This window comes from Poecilia reticulata, chromosome 23 (genome assembly GCF_904066995.2).
Source record: "Poecilia reticulata chromosome 23, P_reticulata-male-v2, whole genome shotgun sequence".
Lineage (NCBI taxonomy): Eukaryota > Metazoa > Chordata > Actinopteri > Cyprinodontiformes > Poeciliidae > Poecilia > Poecilia reticulata.
Window position 1 is genome coordinate 12,087,127 of NC_088852.1, and position 22,240 is coordinate 12,109,366.

Sequence of the window (22,240 nt, forward strand, 5' to 3'; positions counted from 1 at the left end):
CCGTTCCTGCGGCTCAGATGCGTTTTGATGAGAAATGTCTTCCCCGGGCGACACCTGAAGGTTTCGGGTCACACTCGAATGATATTTGAAACCGTTAACGATTTCAGCCAGAGAATGAATGAAGAAGACAAAGCATGATGCAGCCACCACCGTGGTGCTCTGTTTCAGTGATGATTTTTTTTTAACAATTGGCTCAGTTTGATCCTTTTGGCTTCAGCTAAAGAAAAAAACAAGTCAGAAAAATCCAACTAAGATTTTTCTGACTATGTTGCATACTGATGAAATTTTTTTGAAAATTAACCAAAAAGTGTAATTTTGATGGGTGCACTCTTATGCCACCATTTTTTTTCCAGAACATATGTCGCATTACAGCTTGAAATGGTTTTGAAATATTTACTATGATCTTGTTTATTTTTTTTACTCTAGAAGATCCTGACATTTTAGCAGGATTTAACAAGCTTTGATAGTCTCTGTAATAGAGTGGCGTTCTAGAGATTTGTTAGAATATAAAAGTTATTGAAAAAGATATTTCTGTTGTTTCATAAACTTAGTGGTTTGCTTTGATTGCCCTTAGGTCTAATTATGAGATAATGAGTATTTAAGTTGCATAGTTTTCTGCTCACCATAAAATATGTGACAGATTTGGAGACGGAAAGCTGTGGTGGGCATTTATGTCTCTCTTTTCGCGTCAACGTCTTTGCAAATGATGGAAAACGCTTGGATAATCAGTCAAAAAAAAAATAATACATTGTTATTTTGATAAAATTATGACATTTTCCAGTTTTTCTTACCACTGTTGCTTCCATGAGAGCATTAATAGCAATATAGCACTCCATATTTGTACTACTTGGTGTAATTATTTTATGCATTGGGGGTTGTGACTTCAAGGATATGGAGAGCCATTTCAGCCAAAATTAAATAAATAAAAAAATAAATGGGTGAAATAAATAAAAAATGAATAAAATAAATCAATAAATGAAAAAATGAGTGAAATAAAAATTTTGTTAAATAAATAATTTAGCTTTTTCATTAACGCAAATTTTCATGTATTTATTTTTCATATTATCAATTTCTCAATTTTCCTTTTTCATTTATCTATTTTTCATTTATTCCTTTACCCATTTTTCATTAATCCTTTTTTTCATTTAACCATTTTTTAATTTAGCTTTTTCATTAACCCAATTTTTCATTTATTTATTTTTCATAGTATCAATTTCTCATCACAATTTGTTTATTTGCAAACTGATAATTAGTCTTTGAGATGCTCATGAGTAAAGCAAGAGAAAGATTTTATTTCAGCTATGCTACTGTAGCAATATGGATGTGGTAGTATTCCAGCAGCACTTTGTCTAGTTGGAAAAAAAAAACAATATTTAGCTTCATTTTCCACTCCAGTCACCCCACAAAAAGGTCTTCCTCGCTGCCATCTTTCGACACACTTCTCCCTTCTTTAGTTTGACACCGCTTGTCCTACCAACCACGAGAGACTCTGATGGGCTGACAGAAGGGTAGACATATCCAGACTTTACAGGAGCAGAGTCAGCAGCATCAATCTGTTGTGAAGCTGCTGCGCCTGAGTCACCTTGAGAGCGCCGTCCATCAGGACAGCGAGTCGGCGCGCTGGTCTTAAACCACCACAGGGCAGCAGGCCAGCGCATCAGGTGCCAAGGCTATGTTACACATTACGCTACGACACGACCACCGGTTGTTCGGACGATAAAGAAGAGCTGTCGGCGGTGGCGGCCTTTTCCCCATCGTTTTCCCCATGTGCTATGTAAAATGTCTTTTCTGTGCCACCAGTGTGAAAGCTCCCAATCTCATGCTCCAGAAGCCAAGAAGCAGAGCCTTGATTTAGGACATCGTAAAAAACCAAAATCCGAAATCATGCCATCTGAGCAGAGCGACGGCGGGAGAGCGGCAGAGGGGGGGCAAGAATTAGGGACTTTGCAGTCAAATCGGGCCAGAATTAGTTTCTATTTCGCACATTTTGTGCAATTAGAAAGCCTTTTCCACCCTGGCTGTAGCACATGCCACTTTCCATTTTTAATGCGCTGCAAGTAATATAACAGTTGTAGGTACTCGATTCTAACATGCATCCGTCTCCCTCCTACTGGGCAGCAACACACACACACACTCACACAGTCTCATAATGATTTTTAGCTACGGGGTGTCTAGCTTAACATGCACAACAAGCAGCTGCACCACAACAAATGATGGTTCCCATTTCGCAGAAGTAGAACGGCGCCACATTGATGCAGCTTGCGCCTCGGAGATTGTTGTTACGCGGGTGAAAGGAGCGTCATGTGATTCAGCTGGAGTTCCTCAGTCCACACAGAGCAGCTCAGCTTTCTGCTAATGTGCATGTCAATGCGGGAGAAGTTTCCCATTGACCTTGACCAGGTTTTCACCTCCATTATCGGTGCGTTTCTTTATATATATATATACAGATATATACACATATATAACAACTGCTAGTGCTGTACGACCCTGAGTGAATAAGGTGAATGGAAGATGGAGTGGTTGTTAGTGTAGCGTGAAGAGTTTCTCCCTGTGGGAGTCGCTTACATGGTCTGAAGAGTTCCAGCGCCTGGTATTCGTACCGGCTCAACTTTTTTAGCATTTTAACATGTTAGAACCAAAATTTGAATAAAAAAGGTTTACATTATCATGAGTTAAAATGTCTTCTGTAACAACAGCACTTTTTGTTACATTCACACCTTCCTTTTTCCCGTGAAGCTCCATCCTGCGCTCAGCTCAAAACAGCTCGAAGGCTAGCAGCAGAAATCACAGAGAGAGACGTTTGAGTTCCTTTTTCCTGAGCTCATCTATTTTTTATTTATTTATTTATTTATTTATTTATTTTTTGCCAAGGAGTTGCACATTCGTACGGTGTGTAGACTGCTGTAGCTTGACCAGCTAACCGGCACGTTTCTCTTTCTCTATCTTTGGTAAATCTCACAGGAAGCCATATTTCAACCCAGGATTGTTGCTCTCTGGTGAAAGTAATTGTAGAATAGCTGCAACAGAGAAAAATATACAAAGCACGAGCAAGCACACTCTGGAGGCAGCCACACTTCAGAGGTTTGTTGTTCTTATAGTGTGTGTGCAAACCCACCAGGAAGCCTTTCCCAACAGAATTAAGAAACACGACTTACAATTTTGTCAGATTTGGTTGTGTTAAATGTTTTTGTTTATGTTGTAAGCTGCGCTACATTAATCTGAGTTTTTGTAGCCTGCCTGCAAGACTTAAAATTTCTCTCTTTGCCTTGCAGTCTGAAGAGAACAGAAGTGCTTGTTGTTTCAGAGGGACCTGCAGACAGAAATGCTGTTGTAGCGGAGACTATCATTCCAGCCAAAAGACGGAGGTTGGGAAAAAAACCACTTTAGCACAAGCAGAAGTTGGTTCTGTGAGACAAAACAGAAGCGGGGAGCCGCTCGCCCGTTTGACGCTTGACGGTTCGGGCGTTGAAAGCTGATGAATGAAAGGTACTTCTGAGATTTTGAATCTTTTGAATAGCATTGGCGTTACTGTCAAACTCAACCAAACTCACGTTCTTAGACTTCTGGGAGACAAAAATAAATTTCGATAAATGTTTCATTTGTTTGGGAAGTATCCTCCACATTACCGCCAATCCCAGAGCAGTCAGTGAGTTTAGAGTAGAACTGATGTAATATCTTTGTTTTTATCTTTGTGCATTTTTTTAAGCTTGATTACATGACTATTAATTAGATCTTAGCATGAATAATTTAATTATTATGTTGCTTTCAGCTTTTCACTGGTTTGCAATGTAGTGTAATAATTCTAGATAATGAGGAATTCAGGAAAAATATTCAGATATCAGAGAGAGAGAGAGAGAGAGAGAGAGATAAAGCAATCTAAAAATCCGTAAATGTGTGTTAGAGATCACTATGAATAGGTAAAACATTCATCCTTAAAATGAACATTCACAGCATTTGATGCATCTTTTCGTCTCTGCAGGACTCTATTGGTTCTACATTATCGTTCAGGGTGAGAACAAGTGCCACAGAAAAAAAAAACTCTAAACATTTAGCAGCTTGGATTAGTCAGTAAAGCACGGTTCCTGTTGGGTGCATTCATCAACTTTCAGCACCAAGTCGAGCTCTTAAAAGCAAAAAAGCAAGAAACTGCAGGGGACCGCCTCTAATGACCATTTGGTTTCGCTTAAAAGCAGGTGTAGCGATGATAAGGGGGGACATCTTGAATAAAGTGTGGAACTGAGTCACAGTCTGATTAGGAAGCATATCGTAGAGAGAGGAAACCATAACGGTAGGCTGACTAGGCCACTGGTGTCGGCCCCCATCTGGAACCAGGACTGACTCATTCTGATTTGCATACAAACTAAACTGAGGAACTGTAAGGCAGAGTGCAGCAGTCAAGAGCTGTTGGCCCTGATGATGCATAAGGAGCGTAGATTGTAGGCTAAAAAAAATCTGGATGTTGTCATTTGGGGCTGGTGGAATATCTTTGGCTGCAATTGAGTATTTTTCATAAATATGATATAAATTGGTTGCATTCAGGAAGGGTCCTTCAGATCAGATTGATTTCACAGCAGACATTATGCTCTGAACGTTGCCAGAATTAACCGTGTTCAGGTCCTGGATTATGTAGAGCAGCGGTAACCGTGATACCAACGCTTCCTTTTGTTTACTCAACTGAAATAATAGAGTAGAAATCAAACAGATGGGGCTCAAAAAGTTAAGAGTAACCCGGATCTGTGGATACTATCAAATCGAACTTGGTCATGTTCTGGATGCAAGTTGGAAAACTGATTAATACCAAATCAGTCACCAGAGTGGTCACTACTAGAAACACAAGCTAACAACAATGTGTTTCTTTGGATTTTTTGGCTTCAATTGCTAAATAAATGTATTGAGAAATAGGTTAGATATGTGGTAATATGTGAAAGATTTGATGAGGTTTTTACTGCTCTTCGTTCTATTTAAAATGTAGCCATGTCGAACCGGTGAGAGAACTCGGCTTTTAAGTCTCGATATTCTGTTCTTGGTATAAAAAGTTTGACATCCATTCCCATCCATTCATCTGGAAAGCATCAACTCTCACAAGGCATCAACTTGGTTGCTTGGTACCACAAATAAGAAAATTAGGAAATATTAGATTTTTAGAGCCCACTGCTAGAGGACAGCAGAGGGATTTGGTTACATGTCAGGGTTGCTCCAATCTGGATTTGGGGGCAGTGGTAGTTTTTGATGGGGGCTAAGGCGCTCACCATCCTTAACACCAGTTTTCTGTTGTTTACTGTCATTTACAGTTGGCAGGAAGTGGACCCAAACTTCTCCTTTGTTGCACACTGAAAATGTCAGTTTTCAAGGAATCTTTTCGATTAGCTTTAGTTTAAAACCTAACTGATCAAACATGAACTGGATTATTCTTCACTAAAAAGTGAATCTTTATGCACAGTTTTAGCGTAATGAAACAAAAACAGCATTTTTAGGCATAAAGTCAAACCTAAATGAGACAGTATATAGACCAGTCAAAACAGGGCTAGGTCATTTTACACTGATTAGTCTTTATTAATGACAGATATTTTATTATTCATGAGAAAATGACTGGAATTCATTCTCAACACTTGTTTCTTTTTTGTGAGCCCTGATGGTGAAGGGTGCTATTCAAGCAAGAACAATTTGAGAGTTGGACAAAAACATTCACCAGCACTAAGAAACGTTTCCAATGAGGCTCTTCAATGACGGTCAGTCGTATATCAGCAGGCAAAGCACAAGCTCGGACAAAGTCCTGCAACCCGTCTCATTTCTTGATGAAAGCTCACCTATTTGTTCCTTCAGCAAAGTGACCGCTGTTAAAAAGCCCGAAAATGACAGCTATAATCTTGCTCCTTTACGATTTTTATCTTCCTTTTTCCTCTCCCCGGAGGACAAGGTGTGACGGCACAAAAACATCTATTTAAGCAGATGGCCGTTGTTTTACTTAACGGGCACATTTCATGGGAGTGGCCTGGACTTGCTGTGAAAAAGCACTTTTGATTAAACGACCTAAAATGTGTCTTTGAGAAGGTTGAGCTCCCCGCTGCTGACCCAAACCTACTGACAAACTAAACGAGTTGCTTCCTAAAACGTGTTCATCACATCCACTGGTAGGAAGTCCGAATTAAAACTGATGGCAAAAGCAGCACAGGCAGCTTCGTATTATGTCTCAGACAGATAGAGGATCTTCTAAAGACATGAAAAGTAATGAAAGTACAAAATGTTTCTGTGCTGACTTCAGATGCCGCTAAAAAAAATAAGGTTTTGTGTGTGTACTGTGCAGTTTGGAGAGGGTTAAGGATGAGTGCCAGTCAGTCTAAAATGCATTTTGGTTTATGTTTTTTTGTCAACCTGCAATTTTTCTCTCTGCATTAAATGCTTGCTTTGAGGATAACCTTTGCTTTTAAGTGGAAGTCCAGTTTGGTGGAAAAAGGGGGACTTATTTCAGGGTCAGAAATGCACATAAAAGCTTCACTAATACCCAGAGTTGTTGTTTACTGCAGTAGGAGAAAGTGGCTGATTTTTTATTTTTTTCCTCCTCCAGGTCTGAATCTTATGGGTCTTTGATGCAGAAAAGATAAGTTTAAACCTTTCCAGACAACATGAGGGTACAAATATGGAGAAAGGAAAAAAAAAAACGAGCAACTCACCAGCGAAATAATAGACCTCTTTCTTAAAACTTAGCCTAAAAAAAATCGGTGGCTTTCAGATAATCCACAAGCTGCCTCTGTAGTCGGTCATACAGGGTTCATTTCTGGATGGCAGAGCTCTAATTCATTTGTCTTGTACAGGGCAATGACTTGACCTTGTGGATGGAGATTAATGAAGAGCTTTAGTGGTGATGAAGGCTATCAGGCACCATGTTCCCTTCATTTAATAGAGCAAGAGTTTTACATAGCCAATTATGCCGTTTGCATTCCGCTTGTAAGCACAGCTCTGTCAGGAGGCGCTCAGTCAGCTGTGGTGTATTTGCAGTACTAAAATATCAGTGTCATTCAGACAGGCAGAGCCCACGGTTTTATCCTGGTTCTCATTTTAGCTTCACTTTCAGCCGGTGCAATGAAGAAATGAGTTGGGAATGAACCAGTTTATTAGGATGTTTAGGACGTTGTTTTCTTGGGATGATTGGTAATGCAGCTTCCCACTTGAGTGCGAGGCTTTCTAAGAGGCTGCCTTTTATACAGAAGGTTGTTGCGTAAATTGGCCCAAATAGGAGTTAGATCCAAAACAATTGCAAATATGATGTAAACAATGTCCTGATATTTTCCAGGCACACAGAGCACATCAAACTTATAGCACAATGGAGTAATAATCTTACTGTCAGTGGTTAAGTTGTTCACATTTGACTTCGTAATTTGACGCCGTGAAGTTGGGCTTCTGTCTCTTTAAGAACCTTCTACTCTTTCAGAAACTCCGCCTTCAGCACCTCATCACAACAACGCTTCTTACGCCGTTTGCAAACGTCCTTAGGAGTGTTAAACTGAGAAGCATGTTTGTACGATGACCTTAGCAGACCCGCAGTTCCTCCAGGTGTCGACTAATTGCTGCCGCTGCTAGTCTGAAGGAGCCGAGTGAGGAACGGGCGTCTGTGAGGAGGAGGAGGATCAACTGTAGAATGCAGCTCCAGGGAGGAGCTTTGTGGAAATAGGAGCTTTGTGGGACCAAGTGTTTATGCACCATGAATAGTTGCCAGGGAAGATTCAAGGATCTCTCAAACAAGAATGGAAAAGTCAAAGCAACACTCCAGGTATGTTTTTGATGAGGGAATGGCATTATAACATGACGCAACGCCCAAAATAGTCGACTTTACATAATAATAATAATAATGATTTGAGCAATTTTATGATTCTATCTCCATAATTCATCTAAAACCTGAACTGCTGAGAGAAACTAAAGTACACTAGTTAAAGTCAGTGGGTTTGTAATGAAAGGAGGCTGGAATAAAACGGCACATCTATAAATTAGCCCGTACTTCAGCGGTTTTCTTAGTCTTTTATGCTTTAAGTCTCATACTAGCATTTTCCTTTTCACACCTGGTCGTGTTTTTCTTTTCTTTTTTTAAAATACGTGATTATTAAATGCTGAAAAAGTACCATTGATTCCTTTTACCACGTCAAATCATCGTCTTTTGTTTTGCGAGCTCACTTCATGTCAGCTCCAGTTTTGCTTTCCCCTTGCTCAGCTTCACAATTTTGATTTATGTGACTGGACTCCCTGCCTTTGTGGTGCCTTTTTATTTTATTTTATTTTGAAGAGTAAAATGCCTTTCCTCACTCGCTGCCTGCCTCTGCAATCTAGATCTACTGTCTCTCGCTGCCCAGCTCCACACATCTCATGACAATGTTTCATTAAAAGTCAAACCGGACCCTCATGCAGGAGCTGACTCTCTGCATTCACGTGTGTGTCTGCGTGTGGGCGTGTAAATGTGTGTGTGTGTGTGTGCTATTCTGCCTTTAAATGCTACTGTAAAAACGTCCACAGCCTTAACAGGCTTTTTGATCACAGGGTACGGAGTGTAAAAGTGCAATTGTGAGCCATTACGACTCTTTACTGCAATTATTGTCAGCCAGGCTCTCTGGGTGTAGCGCTCCGCTGTGCTGTTATGGGCCGAATACAGAGGGTAATTTTTGATTCACTAAAAACAGGACATAAAATTTTTGATCTGTGGGGCACTTTAGCTTCACTATCCTGTCGTACGAGGGGGGCCTAAAGAAAGTAATAGATGGTTGCTATACCGGGAGGATGGAGAGATCTGTAATAATCAATAAATGTGTAATTGGAAACTGTCAGTTAAATGTTTTACTATCCCCGCCAATATCGCTGCCTATGGCGTTTTTGACATAAGATAAAGCAATTCGATTCAAGCTCGTTTGATATACAAGAGCTATTTTCAATCTAACTATGAAGGGGGATTGAAGTAGGGTTGCATTTTTAAAGAGACAGGACACTTTTTGTCCGTGAGTGAATGCTGTGCACACTTTCTATAAATTATATTTTATTTATTTCTTGTACTTCTTTTAAAAATGATCATAAAAAACTATGACGATAAAACACCTGTCCGCACAGACGAGAGTTCCCAAAGAGTGATGCTGTTTGTCTGGAATACCCAAGTGGGATATAATGCATAAGACAAAACTAGTGAAAAGAAAGTCTGTGAGAGTGTAAAGATTAGCAGTATATGAAGATGATTTATCCAGTGGAAAGAAGGAAGAATCAGTGCAGTGGCTTGGAGACTTAACTAACCGGCACTATACAAGGATTTAAAAGTGTTCTCTGACAAACGCAATTTACTTGTAATTCAGTAGTAGAAAATGACTGCTTGTGACAATTGATATAATTTGCAACTTTGCTTATGTGATGGTATTCAGATTAGACTATACAATTGCTACTCCAGTTCTGACCAGCATTGTGGCCAAGTACCTACAATCCTGTCCTCCAAGCCTCTGTTTCACCAGAATCTCATATTTCCAGGGATTGTTGGAACACTGTCACACAACCCAAACTCAACCAGTCTGGCTACAGTTAGCTGTCACACAACATGCTGTTTGGTCTTTAAAATTCACTTCAATCTAATGTAACGCATGTAGTGGGATGAAAGGAAATAAATACTAAACAGCACAGTCCCAGAAAAAGTATTACTAAAACTAACTATTGATAAAAGAAAGCTGTTTATTACCTGATTAAGAGTTATGCTGTTATAAATCCTCAGTCATTACCCATATTTGGTAGTTCTGTCAGGTTTTGATTTACAGATCAAACAGCTTTTTTTGTTACATAAAAGTGCATTTTAATAATATTTACAAGCCAGTGGAGGATATTCATGAGGATATTTCATGCTTTGATGATTGTTTTGGCTTCTTGGCTCTAAAGTGTAATATATGCTCTTAGAAATTTAAACCACTACAACAACTAGGCATCCATTTCCTCCATTGTATCCGTTTACACTTTGTTGATTTCCTTAATGAATCCCTGAGCGTTTTGGGTTGCACGCTAGAGTGCCTAGAGAGAACCTATGTTTTAGTAGCAGAGACCCATAGCGATTTAGCATTCTGTGGCATTTTGAATGTTACCATTTTGCAATTAGGCTAATGGAAAATGTCCTCAGATTAGAAGACAAGAGGGACATGTTCCATTAAGCTCCCCATAATGTATTTATATCATCTGGCTTTCACATGTTTAACTCTGGCCATGTTAATGGAATGCCAGCTGATGCTGAGGCTGCACTACATTTAAGGTGACATAGTTATAAAACAAGGTTCTGAGTACAAATGCAACGAATGGGAAATTTGTATATGCAGAGATACTCTTGTCTAGAAAAAAGTGATTCCTTGTGATTACACTAAGTAGCTTTGTTGTTGAACGTTATCTAACAGGATCAATACCACTTTCATGTTTCTGTGTTGAGTATTATAATGAAGAGACACAGGCAGAAGATAATTATCGTAGTCTGGCAGCAAGGTGAAAAGCTGATTTGCTTCTACTTAAAGCCTCTTAAAATTAAACATTGACATCATTAACAATAAAATGTAATTCAAGCATAAATTTAACATTCAGCACCTCGTCACTAATAGCATTGCTATAACTTCCTGTGTCACATTCCAAGCTAGCTCGACTGATAGTAACTATAAAATGTAAATACAGAGCAATGACCTGAGGTTGATCAGGTCACTGTCCATAAAATCTTTGTTAGTGGGTGACTAAATGCAGTTGTTTGTCCCCAAACCCCCCCCCCCACGGACTTTTGTTAGCTAATCCCAATCAGCAGCTGTGTTTACTCTAGGTAGACAACACCGACACAACAGCGAATGAAAACGTATCTCAATTTTTGTTGACTTTACACAGAGATACGTTTATCAAACCCGCATTTTCTCATCGCTCTTTGAGCCCAAACAAGTCCGTCTGTGCACCGTAGCCTTGGGAGGCGATGTGAGATTGTGTGTGGGTCACTACTTGCAGCAGGAAATGTGCATAGGAAATGTTTTACACTGAGTGGTGAAGCAACATGACTTCCAAAGGGTGACTGATGTCAGGGAAGCATATCAGAAACCTGGTCAGTTCTTCCCAGCGCTGGCTTCGCATCAACGCCGGCTCGCCTTCCTCGGTCCCTGTAGATGGGGTAATGCTCCAGGGCAGGCTCTTAAGTGGAGACTGTGATGCTGGCATCAACCTCTCCGCACTGACAACACACTCTGTGGTTGGGAAGGCTTCTAGTGAGGACCCGTCCCCGCAGCATCTGCTCTTTCCTCTCACTTACTGGATGATTTCTGGGTTGTCGCACTCGATCAGTCTCCACGTACCCGTGCTGGTGTATCTGCACCTCTCTACATAAGCAACAATTCCTGTCTTTGCATCCCCTGTTGGTGTTTCTGTCACTCACAATTCCTCCACTTCTCTTCACATGCGAGTGCTCTTGTTGTGTCATCGGTTTGCGCTGCTGCCTGAAGCGGTCACTCCGAGTCTGTTTCTTGATTTCAACAACCTGTTCTCTCTAGTTTGTGCTTTCATTCTCAACAACTTTGCCCATTTTCACCCCTTCCTGTGACAAGCTCATTCTTGCATCCTTCATCTGATGATGTAACTGGAAGGAAGAGTAGGAGGCTTTCAGTCAGCTAGATTCAAACTCTTCTTATTACCTGTTTGGTATCATTGCTTAAAAGTTGTTGAATACACCGGAAGCCCATCCATCAATCCACCCATTACTTACCTGATGTCTCTTTGCAAAGGCAACAGCCACATCCTTGAGGCGTTCCTTGGGCCGAAGGTACATAAGGTTCCTGAAAATTCTCCGAAGGGAAGCACCCAGGAGGCTTCCTTATAATTAATCTGTCAGACTATCTTTGGTTAGACTTACGGCTGAAAGTCCTTGGGCGCATGTGTCAAACAGGTTTTAGTCTGGAGACTAAATGGTTTTGCTCATTGTCCTTTGCAAAATAACTCAACCTCAGTCCAACTGGGTTGAATGTAGATTTTTAATTCTTACCACGAACTCCATTAGACTTAGGTCTGGACTTTGTTTGGACTATTTGACACATAAATATGATTTCATCTAAGTTATTCCATTGTAGAACTGGTTCTAGTATTTTGCTTGATGTCTTGTCAGAAATTGACTAATCCCTAATCTCAAGTCTTTTGGAGAATCTGGAAGGGTTTAACCCAGGAATATGGAAGTAGCTCCATTTGTCCTTCTGCCTCCCTTTCTCTTCAGGAAGAAAAGGCAGCCCGCCATCATCTCCATCCAAATATGGGCTTTTAATTTCGGTCAGTCACATGAAATTTCAATAAATGCACTGAAGTTTCTGCTTCTATCTTGACAAAACATGCAAACGTTAAAGAGGAATTAATATTTCATCAAGTTACTGTTTATTGCCGAGGGCTAAAACATAGACAGATAAGCTCTTTTTTTCACCAGAATAGGCCATGAACAATACACCAAGCCCTTCGCGTAAAATGTCCAAAAAGGATCCGATGTAAAATCATTTCTTAAAACCCCTGTGTAAAAATACATTGTGATGAAGGTAGGAAGCATTTAAATTCTCAAAAAGGATCGGTGGCCACTCAGGATGCAAAAACAAAACAAAACAAAAAATAAAAGTGGCAGGGCGGCAAAGGGTAAAGGACCTTCTAATACAATGAGAAAGGAATGTATTCAGGTGGGATTTCTAATTCTGCCAGACTGCGATTAATCCCATCAATAAACAAAGCAGAGGTCATCGTGTTTTGGAGAACTCCAATTAGAAAGTAATCACTGCTAATCAGACAAGCTGCTCACCAGCATCTTGGTGATTTCGGCAGCAAAGGACCCTCTGGTGAATAGCCTGCCCTGCAAAATGAGAACGACCGACCCACACTCTGTGATCCTGTGTTAAGGGAGTGGGAGGAAAAAGAGAGCGAGAGAGAAAGGGGCTAATTAGCGTTGCCATTCATTAGCGACTGCGTGTGATGTGTGCTTGGGTGGGCTGGTGAAATGTGAGTGTTTTTATGATGTGGAGAGAGAGCCAAAAGTCAGTGCGTGAGCGCTTGAAGCTCCTTTATCCAATCGAAGGTATGGCTTAATTTGCACACCGCCTCTCAGGTCAACCTCCTGAATACGAGTCAAAAGAAGGGGACAGTCACCTGCCTGCAGACCACCGCAACATTAGCAGCTGAATATGTAAATGAACAGTGACTCAGTGTTTTTACCCAGTGACTCATAAAACACTCCTTACAGCTTGAAGCTAGCCCTCCAGGCTACAGGCCTGATGAGACAAGACTGTCCGCCAACTGATGGGAGGTTTTAAGCTTGCTGCGAGAGAGGAATCATCTTCTTGGCTTGGCAACTGTGTGGTGACAACGAGGTGTCACAACATTGTTGCTCTCGCCAAGAATCGGTCTAGAGCCAACACCCGGCAAAACTCTTACTTTCTTATCAGATTAACAGCACTTGACCTGTTAATCGATGAGCTTTAGAGGACAGAGGCGAGAATCTTGAGGTAATACAGCTGTAGCAGAAAGGCAGTTAAGCCATTCCTTCAGCCGTTGCAGTGCTTGCAGATTTCTTTATGCATTTTTTAAAAGCAGTTTTCAGAAGATTATTTTATTCATAAGAGTAAAAAAAGTTATCCAGTCTGAAAAAGTAACTGCCTCCTAAACCCGATACAGTGGACACCTGTGGGGGTACAGGAGATACAACTGCCTGCAAATAGCTAAAAGCTCTAAAAATGCATAGAGCTGCCTATTTGTGGAAATGGAAGCTAACACAGAAACTAATATTTACAGACTTTTTTTATCTCTACTGATAGCTAACCAGTATCAACGGAAATAAACGGCACTTCTGGATCAGCTGATTTGACCCCCAGCCAATAGCATGTCAAGTACCGTATTTCATTAGTGTATTTCATCTTCCTAAGTTGGGTTTTGTTTTGAATATGTTATATGCTGTACAGAAAAAGTCAAGAATATGGAGTTAGGTTCCACAGAAAAATAAAGGAATAGGCGAATCCAAGAATACTGGATTGCAAACAAGTGGGGGTCGCAGAGCATGGTGGTTCTGTCTGTGGCCGCAACAACTTTGGTGGGTGTAACTGGCAGTCGATTACTTGGGGAGTATTTGTGCCCATTTTTTGTCTGTTTCTTATTGTTTAAATTGTGAACACTGATCTTAACGAAGACCAGTGAAGCCTACGGGACTTTTCGATGTTCTGGTTCTTTTGTAACCTCCTGGGCGAATCATTGGAATGCTCTTGAGTTTTTTCTGGTAGGTCAGTCTGCCCTGGGAAAGTTCACCTCTGTTTGTACCATTTGTGGATGATGACTCTCACTGTGGTTATCTGAAATCCCAAAATACTGAAACAAAAGTCTGTAACTCTTTGCAGACGGATGGTAATGACTTTGTTTCTCTTATCTTCTTGAATTCCTTTAAATATTTTGCAAGTTGAGTTTTTGAGTCTATCTCATGTTGTCAGGTAAGTTCTATTTAAGTGATTTCTTGATTTCTTAATGTTTTTTTTTTGTTTTTTTATTTTTTTCAATGGACTAAGTCGGCCTGGATTGCTTCTCCTCCCCCCCCCGCCCCCCTATTATTTAGTGAAATAATCATCTGAAAGCTGATGTGAAACATTTAAATGTGGCTCTTCAAGCAGAAGCTGAAGAAATCTGTAAGAGGGAAATACTTTTTCACAGCACTGTGTGTTCTTATTGATGGATCAACAGCACAGTCCGCCTTTTATCCCCACTCTCCTTTTTGCTCTAGCAGCATGAGGAATCTGTAGGGAACCCTAATCAAATAACTTGCAGGCAATCATGTCTGCCATTTCAGTCATTTTACTGGAATAAGCACAGATGCTGGCTGGGCTCCCTCCTGGGCTATCAGACCAAAACCACCGTTGTAGGGCCTTACCCATCGCCATTTCCCGTCTCGGCTTCTCAGACGTTTATAGGCTGAGGGGTGCGCGGCAATAATGACTTTTTGTTTATTGCTAACGAGTAACCCGCCAGTAAAAATGGCAGATACTAAATGATTTGCGAGTTTAATTCCTCCACCTGACCCCCTGATGGCCTATCGTCCCCCACCTACGCTCCAGCACACATAAATAACATGTTAATGATTGGTTTGCGGATAATGGCTTCTGTGGGCAGTGATTTGCTATGGCCATTCAAAGTTATTAGTGAATCATGCCATAGAAAGTGAGCTGTGATGGCTTTAACACAGATCAATAGGTGTTTTAAGGTTCTTCTGGGCCCTTTGTCTCGTCTGCAAGACGAGACAGAATAACAGGATTCTGATTTTTGCCTTTTGGCTTTTTGAAAGGTTTCTGATTGCACTTCATCATGCCATCGACCTGGCTAGATTAATTTCGCGACTCCTTTGTTCTGAGAGAGGTTAGCAGAGGACGGATGAGTGCAGTGACAGTAAACTGCACACACACAGGCGGGTGTAAGATGGACATATTTGGTGTCAGTATTCTTGGTTTAGCTTAAAATTTTAGCATGTACATAGAACCAGCGTGACTAACTAAACAAAGGTATTAAAAACTGGAGAAAAGCATGATTGGTTGCTGATGCAAACGTAATAACACGATTTATAATAAGCATATAAAGCAACGATTTATAGCTTTTAAGAGTTGATGTAGCAGAACTGATCCCAAACAGCCTCAACTCGTACAACACAGAGCATGTTCCAAGTTCTTTTATCTAAATTGTTTGAGCGTTTTGTCCTCCTGTGGCCTTCATTGTATGCAAAGACAAAAGAAATTTAGTACATTTTGAAGCACAAAGATCTACTCTGTTTTTAATATTCCCGTAAAAAAAAAAAAAAAAAATGGAAAAACATCCATTTCATGATTGATAAAACAGCTAAAGTGTAAGATCATCCTTCCTTATATGAATGAATCACTTGCTCACATTTTTCCGGGTTTATTTTGACCTCTTCCATCAAATATTTTTAATCTAACTAATGGCTGGACTTTGACTAGATCATTGCAAAACCTTGAGATTTTTCCAGTTTAGCCCCTTCATTGAATGGTTGATAGAAATGCAGGAAGATGATCAAACTCTTGAACATTTGCACACCCAAATAATCCCCCCTCTACCACCATGCTTGATACGTGACATAAGATGTTTGTGCTGATTTGCTGTATTTCTTTTCACCAAACACGGTTCTGTGCATTATGTCCAAACATTCGCCTCTTCGTTTAAATGAAACGTAGCGAAATGACAGTGCCGTTGCACAGCGAGGCTAATTCCCATTGCAGTAATTTAAGTAAATGTTCTGAAAGAAAAATGAAAGGGCAGACTCACAAAATAATTGGCTGACACAACACTCTTTTCTTTTTTCTTTTTTTTTCATTTTGTCATGTTAGCCAAATCCTTTCCCTGCAGGTGAGTAATGCTTTTCAGACAGCCGACTTGCTTAAACGGCTAAAAAGAAATGAAAGAAAACAGAGACTCGTCTTGGCTAGCAGAGCTTCCAGTTGCCTTCTAGTTCTAGCTATTTAGAGCGACGCTACCATGAAATTTGAAGGCATTCCTTTGGGAAAGTCTTTGTCGCTGAGGGAGGAAAGGAATCCTTCCATCCTTCTTAATTAAAACATGATTTACGCTTAGCCCCAGCTATAAAGTTGCCTTTGATGGTTCTTTTGTCAATTAAAAGTAAGTCCAACAGAAGATTACAAAGCGCTCATTACAAGCAGGTTATTCTCAAGGATGTGCTAACTCTGTCTTTCAAGCTGCGGGGCTGCCGGGTGGGTTAGAGCAAGGACACGGAAAGGGGAAGATTTCATCCCTTCACATTATGTAACTCCTATTGAGGGCTCATCTCTCACCTCGCGTTTTCCTCCAACCCTCCCGCCTCCTCCTGTCCCTGTTCACCTCCCCCCCGCCCTCCTAACAACCCCCGTGTTTCGTGCTCTCATCAACACAAACAAAAGTAGACGTTTCGTAGCCGCTCTCGGCCTCGCACGCCGGTGTTTTTCCTTCATGTAACAGACACGGCTGTTATCAGCTGGGAGGTACGCCAGGAAAAAACCGCACGCTCCATTTACGGCCCACCATCAAAATGCCAATAACAGCACTTATGCACTTTGGAGCTAAAAAAAAAATGTTAGCCTGTCTGAAAGAGAAGGGCAGCATCAATATTTAAAAAGGAAAAGCTTTTTTAGATGCGTACAGCCAAAAAAGGTGAGCACAGCGAGTTTGGGGGATTCTTCAAAATATACATTTTTCAAGAATATATTCCGTAGTATTCCTGTCTGAAATTAACACTTAAAGTATCTGGTCATTTTGATCCACAATTTAAGTTTAAACACAAAAGTTTTCACTAAATTGAATTCAGTTATTTCTTTTAAGTGGGATGGAAGGATGTCCTGACATGTTGCTAAGTGGATGAAGCAACAGATGATGGATGAATCAAAGTACGGACTCAACGCTTAAACTCTGGAAATCCGTCTCATTTTTCCTTTCAGTCCAGATGCACAACTGGAAAAGGTTCCCATCATCTTCCATGCTTCATCAGATACTAATAAAGAAATGTTTACCAGTGACTGAGACCAAAAACAAGACTTCGAGCTCCGTTCGTCCCCACCGCTGTACCTACAGTGTTCATTGGCCTTAACAGCATAACTGGTACATCCCACAGAGGGGACCACTGGAAATATTCTTCCTGTTAAAACTCACATAAATGGCCTCGCGTCTAAGGTTTCTCTGGTGTGAGAGAGCTGTACTGTAATTGCTCACATCCCTACATTACTCATACTGTTTGCAGAAAAAGTGAAACCAATTTATTTTCCCTGTTTCTGTGGTCCTTCCTGTTTCGGCTTTAATTGCCCCCTCCGAAGATGCTATCGGATTAAACGAGGGGGGGGGATACTCCAGGAGCTGCTCAATATTCAGCCACGGATTCAATATTCCTAATTCCCCTCTTGGCCGAGAGAAAACGGCGAGTCATGATTCAGACTGACAGCTCAACAGGAGAGTGTATATTTGAATGAGACAGTAAAATATAAGAGCTCCTATCTCCTGACATCAGTCACCTTGAACCCATACAATCTTTGACAGCGCAGCCTCGCCACTTTCCGGGGGTTTTCTGGTCAGGACTGGCCTCCTTCTCCCCCCCACCTCCCCGCCACCTTCACCTTCCTCTTGACGGCTTGTAGATTGGAATGGAAATCGACAAGATCAAATGGGATCAATTACTAAATCTGCTGTTTGACAGAGGAGGCAGCCGGGCTGCCTGAGCAGAGATGGAGAATGGAAAAGATGAGAGATTTCCCGGAGCGGGGCAAAACATCTTTCATGGCTGAGAGGGAGAGTGGGGGGGTGGGGTGGGAGAAAAAACAAAAGATTTGTGCACTCGGGTGGGTAAAAGAAACAAGCAACTCACTGGTACGATTGACAGTTTATTTAGGAGGCCATTAACTTTACATACGCAGCTTCCAAAAGATACACATGCGCTGCTTTTTAAGACCCCGAGGCTTTTGATTTCTCGAGAGCCAGATGAATTGAAAACCCTCCGCTTTAGAGCGAAGACATCTCTAGCACGGTGTCGTTGCGCATTTCCCCAACTTGTTTGCCTAATAGAAACAGGAAAAGTATGATGAAGGTGTGACAGCTTAACCTTTTGAGTTTCATGTTGGCTTTATATAAACCGCCTCCTTACTGTAAGTCGTCCGACTCGTATACGCGTCATGTTGTGTGCGCGCCGCGTAGCATGAAACGTGAGCGTTTTAAAAGTTGGGGGAAACAGTTGTTAGAGGTCAAAGCCAGAGGTTTCCAAATAGGTTTAAGATGTCAACGACTGACCTTTGCTTTGGAGCCAATCTCTCGTTCGGGTTTACCTTTTGTTATTTGAATTTGGGTGAAACGCAGGCTGACCTGAGCTGAGGTCAGACAGCTGGGGTCCTATGAGGATCCTAACAGATTTCAGAAAATCATCCCATAAAATTACATTTATATGCGAGATTTGAGCATTATTATGACTACCTTGAGAATTTGCGTATCCAAACGAATCTCCAATCTGGGACAAAATAGAAGAAAGACAGAAGATTAGTCAACTTCCACTACTGACAGTGATCATTCATAAGGTTACAAGGTGGTAGAAATAAAACTAAAAGTGTCTAATAAGTCTCTTCTTTTAAAGATTCCAACATTTTTGCTATCCTAATAAGCATGTTCTCCATGGACCTCTGATCAGAGTCAGAGTCCTCCCTTTAGAAGGTGATATTACTGCCTGATTTTTTTACATTTTCTTTTCCTGTACATGTTTGAATGAGGTTGGAATTAAGTCAAGGGTTTCCTGGCTCCTTTGTTCCGCCGTGTCCTGCTGGGTTGGATAGAGGACAGGGCACTGAGTCAGCACATCAAGACGGCCGGATGGAAGAGCTGATTTAAACCATGGCCGAACCAGAGCTCAACTTTCATTAACCGTTGTCATTATTCCCCGGCTGCTGTCTGACAGATGGCATTGTGGGAAATCGGATTTTATGGCAGGTCATCTTTCATATCCAATTTCTCTTCCCGTTTGATGAGAAGTTCTCGCTCCAGTCAGATTCATTTTGCAGTTTGAATATTGATCGCACTATGGACTCTTTCTATTCTCCAACCCTGGCTCTGATGCCTGTTTTTAATTTTAAATTTTTTTTTTTATATACTAACATGTACTGCAAGACTCGCAGGACTAAATGTTCTCTGGCTCTTGGCGCTCCGTCTGATTTTGGTGTCTTTTCTTAAGTGATGTGAAGCAACGTGTTTTTAAAAAAAAAAAAAAAAAAGGAAAAAAGTTGTAAATCTTAAACCCAATTAACTCCTCTGCACTTATTACTTCACAATTTTCAAGTTTGCATAAATACAATCATCGGTAGTAATTACTGCAGGGCCTAATTATCAGAGTGCATTTAAATTAGAGCGAGTCGGTTATGCAGTACAAACATGTCTAATGAGATATAAGAGTACAGCAGAGCTACAGCACTTTTTTGTCTATCTTTTATGAGCAAATATATTGAGGGCTGTTGCAATTAGCTTCGGTCTACATCACCATATCACTTCCAATCCATTGGGAGAACATACAAATCTTTGCAAATAGTGTTCATGCCGCTTAAACTTCTTCCCGTTTTTTTTTTTTTCAAACTGTAGTCGTAAGTGCTTTGCGGTTCCCAGCTTTGCGCATCTGGACACTGTAATTCTCAAATCACGCCACGGATTCTCAATTGGATTCAGGTTGGGACTTTGACTAGGCCATTCGCGAACGCTTTGGCCGAAACCGCCCGTCCAGTGTATCCCCAGCCGCATGACGTTTGCCACAATCTTGAGTCATTTGCAGCTTTTGATAGGTTTCCATCCAGTGTTATGTTTCCCACCTCGTGCATTACACAATTACAGCGCTATAGAGAGCTGCTGCAGTAACGGTCTGCTGCATCCTAAGTACACAAACGAGCGTTATGGATATAGACTCTGTAACAATCGCTGCTCCAAACAAACACAGTAAGCTGTTTATGCTTTCCTGCTCTTCTTTGCGAAGGTTTTGTCATATTCTTGTAAATAGTCTGCTTTTGCAAATACACAAAGTTCACTTTTTACATTGTCTTATTACTTTTGTACATTTTTTAGGAATCTGATGGGGCAAAGCTGACAGCTGAGCATTAAAAAGATTCACCCACCTGAGCTGTGTCTCTCTAAAGCTCCTCCAAACTTGACTATCGACCTGTTGCTTTTGTGATTAATTACCCTAGATTAGATTTTGTGCCACATTCTTTCTGTCTTTATTAGACAGATGGAAAAGTGTCTCGTGTGATGCAAAACGCTTGGGATTATAATCTAACCTCACTTCAATCCTCTTCACAGCTTTATCGTTTTGTGATGCTTCATTTGCCGACTTTTGTTTCTGTGCCGTTCAGAGCAGTTGTATTTAGTGAATCACATAAACATGGAGACTCGTTTACAATTTAGCCAGTTGGTTGCTTTGGATTATATGTGGGATCATTAACACCCGTATCTGTCACATAGAATCTCTATTAAATACTGCGAGCTTTAAAAAGCATAGAAAATATTAAAATGCTCGAAGGGTTTGGATACTTTTTTTTTTACAGCACTGTATGTCAACTTGTCAACATGTCAACTGCAGCCGGTGATAAAAGCGTACTACAAGTTTGCTGTGACAGAACCGCTGCCGGAAAATGGACGACTGTAATGAGGCATTAAAATTTCAGCATTGGTGGTAATGAGAGGATCTTGTTCTACAAGCAGTGCCTCGGATTTTAGGACATTTGTACAGAATCGTTAAAGCAGCACCCATGGTACTGCATTCTGGCTGACAAAATGTTCATACACTACAAAAACAAAACAAAAAAATTACCAGGTTTTTTGGGGGGGTTAGTTTTTAGTGCAGATATCTTAGTACACTTGAAATAAGACAAACTAGCTTACAAGTAACTTTGCACTAAGATATAGAACTTGTTTCGAGTCAAACTAGCACATTATTTTTGTACTAAGTCCACTAGAAGATTTGTTTTCCACTTATAACAATGCATTTTCTCCCATTTTATACTAAAAAATATAACTACTATAATACAAAAAAAACAAATAAAATCAATATTAAGGAATTAATCACTGAAAACAAGCTCTTTTATTTGGTGAAAAGATTTTTTGCTCTAGAAATTGGACAAAACTTGTTAAGATTGTGTGTTTTAGCAGTGTGAGGAGCTGTGTCTTTAAATCTAGCAGGAGCCTGAAAAGGTCTTTATCATGTAAATATGAGTTGCTTCAGTGAGGCTTGGAAAAATGGCGCCTTTGGTCAGAATGAGCTTCATGTCATATTAGTGTAAGCGATGGCTCATGTTTGAAGAACACAATTTACTAAAACAACCAGTAAAATTATTTTTTGTTGTTTTTTTCCAGTCAGGCTCCGAGTAGAACGAGCCGCCGCGCTGCAGCCTGTGGGGCGTGACGGGGAAAATTTGTCTTGACGAAATATCGCAATTTGAGGGGTGATCAAGCATAAGATAATGGAAACCTCAATGTGAAAATGCTCATTTCTGAAACCTTCGCTGCTCCGCTGGGCTATGAGGCAAACTGCCATCATGGCGGCACAATGTGTTGAGACAACAACACTTGTTTTCTTTTCCGCTCCCATGATTTCAGTTTCAAAAAAAAAAAAAAAAAGAAAGCTCAAAGATGAAACCTTGAACAAACTCTCAATAGGATTTCTTTTAATAGCAAAATGGTGATCTTTTTTTGTTTTCTGCTCTTGACC